The sequence below is a fragment of the Acipenser ruthenus genome, unplaced genomic scaffold, assembly GCF_902713425.1.
Source record: "Acipenser ruthenus unplaced genomic scaffold, fAciRut3.2 maternal haplotype, whole genome shotgun sequence".
NCBI classification, from domain to species: domain Eukaryota; kingdom Metazoa; phylum Chordata; class Actinopteri; order Acipenseriformes; family Acipenseridae; genus Acipenser; species Acipenser ruthenus.
The window spans coordinates 1-4,041 of NW_026707369.1; the positions used below are offsets into that span (position 1 = coordinate 1).

The 4,041-nt window shown below is 47.8% G+C and overlaps 1 non-coding gene across 1 annotated transcript; it reads right to left on the minus strand.

Annotated features, from left to right (window-relative positions):
* Positions 1-3,346: 3,346 nt before the first annotated feature.
* On the minus strand, positions 3,347-3,529 carry LOC131725442 (U2 spliceosomal RNA). Its single transcript, XR_009320633.1, has one exon. It is a non-coding gene; the product is annotated as a U2 spliceosomal RNA (small nuclear RNA).
* Positions 3,530-4,041: the final 512 nt, after the last annotated feature.

The window sequence follows — 4,041 nt, forward strand, 5'->3', positions numbered from 1 at the left end:
TTGACATTAAAAAATCTTTTAGAAGCTTAAAAACAAAACAATCAAATAAATCAAATAAAACTCCATAAAACTGAAACAAAAAGACTACATAAAACCAGGGCACCGTTCAAAAACGGTCATGCCAGCTAAAAAGGGCGGAATGTTGGCATGACAAAATAAATAAGGCTTAGCGGTGCCCTGTAGTCCTGCTCCTAGGAGCTAGCGGTTCCAGTCTTTTCCTTCATTCCATCTTCATGTCCTGGAGTCAAACGAACCTCCAATCCGCGCAGGCCTTGTCCTTCCCGAGGGTCTGGATGTCCAGAATTACAAAGTCTTTGATAAGAGTTTGTGCCCTTCTGGTCGTAGTGATGGTGTCTAGCTCCTGCTTGTGGTAGACACAGACGTTACGGCCCTCCCACAGGATCTGCTTGACAACATTGATGACACGCCAAACGCACTTAGCTGTGCTGGTAGCGATTCCTCCCGCAGGCCCATAGAGCACAGTCTCAGCGGTCATCTTGGCCGTGTCAGCAAACCTGTTTAGGAAGACAGAGACAGAGAGCCAGACACTGCCAGCCACATCACACTCCCAGAAGATATGGGCTGGTGTTTCTCTCTTGCGGCACTTTGCATAGGGGCATGTTTCTACTTGGGCTAGTCCCCTCCTGAACATGAACGCTCGAGTGGGGAGTGCACTGTGGACGGTGTTCCATGCTATATCCTTCTGGACATTACTGAGGCAGCTGTGAGACACATTCTCCCAGATTTTTTGGCTTTGGGTGAGGGAGAAAGTAGCTACTTTTTCAATTTCCTGGGAACCGGCAAGATATTTAGTTACAGCCTTGTATTCCCAGGAGGCCAATTTTGCTTTATCTAAGCCCAATTTATATATAGTGTCCCTTAAGATTCTATAATACAATGGGGGGTCCCAGGAGTACGGCACGGTGTTATCAATAGTGCAGAGGCCCAAGGCCCTGAGACAGGTGGCAAAATAGAAACGATTCATGTAACATCTAACATACCTTCCTGTCCAGGGCCTGGATGTTCTGGATAGTTTGCGTGAGCCCCTGCACTCGGGTGAGCTGCACAACGTCCGTGACCCCCTTACCTCCCTTCTTGTCGGCTTTACTCAAGGTGGCTCGCTTTACCCTCTCCATCTTGCTGCCCCAGATAAAGCGGTGGATAATGCGGTCCACCACTTTTTTGGTGGTCCTGTCTGGGGGAAAGATTTTTCCTACATAAGAGAGGATGGGGAACAGTATAGACTTGGTTATTCATACTCTACCCGTCATTGTTAAGGATCTTGTGCTCCATCCGCCAATCTTTTTACGGACCTGGTTAATGGCCGCCGTCCAGCTCTGGGCCCCCAGCTATTGTTCTCGAAAATGAGGCCCAGAATCTTGATTTTGTCCTTTTTGACAGGGTACATGTCTGACAGTTCCCTATCTACCTGCCAATTTTTAGACACGTAGACTTCGCTCTTGGACTTATTAATCACTGCCCCGGTCGCCGTGCAGTACTTCTCAAGGATATTACTAATCCGAGGTACCGACGATGTGTTGGTGCAAATGAGTGACACATCGTCCATATATGCTGTTGTTTTGACCTGGACCCCGTTGGATCCAGGCAGCTGGAAACCAGTTATATTGGTATCCCTACGAATTGCCTGCAGGAGGGGTTCGATGCACACAACATATAGCAGTGGGGATAGTGGGCAACCCTGTCTGACCCCTGACTGGATAGATATTTTACCAGTCAGGTGCCTGTTCACCAAGACTCGGGTACTAATGTTTGTATAGATGGTTTTAACCCACTCCCTAAGTCCAGGAGCGAATTTCATCTGGTCCATCACTTTGTACATATATTCATGGCTTACCCTATCGAACGCCTTCTCCTGGTCAAGGTTGAACAGGCAGAGGGGATGGTTCCGTTCTCTAGAATAAGCCAGAATGTCCCTTGTTAACATTAAAATATCGGTGATGGACCTCCCTGGGACGCCACAAGCCTGGTCGGGGCCAATGACCAAAGGGAGGTGTACTTGTAGCCGGAGCATCAGAGCTTTGGCTAGTATCTTGTAATCCACGCAAAGGAGGCTGATTGGGCGCCAATTCCGTAGATCTTTAACTTCCCCTTTCTTAAGGAGAGTAATTACACTCTCCCGCATAGAAGGGCCCAACCGCTTCTCCCTGTAGACCGCTCTGTAGACCTCCGCTAAATGGACTTTTAGCGTGTCCCAAAAAAGATGGTAATACTCACCCGGGATGCCATCTGGACCTGGCGTCTTACCGGTGTTCATGGTCTTAACCGCCTGGGTGAGCTCCTCCAGCGTGAGTTCTGGGTCCTTCTCCTCCTCCTCGTCGTCCCGCACCTCTATCAGGGTGTCATCTGTAGCTTTGGTGTTATATAGGTCCCTATAGAAGTTCTCTACCACTTTTTTCACTCCCTCACTATCCTCTACTATCCTCCCCCTGCTGTCGAGCATGGAGGACATCAAGTGCCGCTTCTTCCTCGTTTTCTGGAAGAAGCGAGTACACTTTTCGTCTTCCTCCATTTTTTGCACTTTTGCATTGTGCATGACCTTTCGTTGTTCCTCCCTACAAAGCACTGAAAGATCTAGCTTGGTCTGGGCTATCTCGTCGCTTACAGGGAACCCCCGAAGCTGAAGCAGGCTCAGACGCTGGAGAGCAGCATTCAGGTGTTTATATTTGGCCCTCCTTTCTTTTGCTTTCCTCTTGCCTGCTGCTATGAAATAACCCTTAGTTCTGATTTTGACCATCTCCCACCACTCTATAGGGGAGTTGAATAGGTCACGCAAAGTGGTCCACTCAACAAGCCTGCTCTTATAGGCTGCAGCTATGGAGGGGTCGTCGAGTAAGGAGGTGTTTAATTTCCAGACCCCTGACCCCATCTGAAGAGAAGCCAGAGTGTGGCTTTACTGGCAGCCCAGCCCTTCCGGCCGGCCCAAAGGCCTTCTCCTCTACCCGGCGGCAAGGCCAAACAAAACCAAACAAAACAGGGAACTCTTCCCAAAACGCAAGTGCCGTTTGGTCCCGGCAAAGGGGCGCTTTGCTGCTGCTGCCGCCTTGAAAGCGAGGGCTCCTTGCCCCACTAAACAGCTCCGGTTCTGCTTTATCGCTGCGATCGTCGTCCTCCTCCTCCCACGAGTGCAAGGCCTTCTGGGTACACTGGCCTGCTGCGTGAGCAGAGCAGGCTGTCCATCAGTTAGGCAGACCTGCCTGCCTGCCTTATTTGAAACAAACAAAAAAAAAACACAACAAAAAGAGCGGGAAAAAATACAACCCAGTAAAAGGGAGAGGGAGAGGCTGTCTCTCTCTCTCTCTCTCTCTCTCTCACTCTTTTTTGACCTTTCTTGTGCACCGTTCCCAGAGGTACTGCAATACCGGGTCGATGCGTGGAGTGGACGGAGCAAGCCCCGGTTCCATCTCCTGCTTCCAAAAATCAATTTAATATAGACGGGTCCCCCTATGGGTGACGTATCAGATATTAAACTGATAAGAACAGATTTTTTTTTATTGAACAACAATACAATTACAATCAAATAGTTACATTTTTACATTACTACAAAGTAACCATACTGCTTTTATAGTGCAATTTACATCTTTCACAACACATAGTACATCAGAGACATCCTATATTTGTAGATCAGTTAAATTCTTCCATTTTTCTCTTGCAGCATGAAAGCCCCATCTATCCACTTCTATTTGGATCCGCCTCTTTACCTGCCCCCGAATCTCTTTTATCACTCTATCAGGGCACATGCTCTTGTTGTTTTTCACCAAGCAGTTCCTGTTTCCCCAAATTTCAAATTTGATCAAACTGATTAGAAACCACAGTATAAAACCCATCTTTTTTTGAGTATTTTCCCAACCCAGCACCATATATAATAAAATCATAATCCAGAACCAAACCTGCACCAATAACCCAAACAGATCCTCTGCCCTCTCCCACACTGATTTAGAAAAGGAACATTCCCACAACATGTGCCTTTGTGTTTCCTCCGATAAACAGCTGTTCCTTGGACAAAAAGGGTTTCTAGTCAGG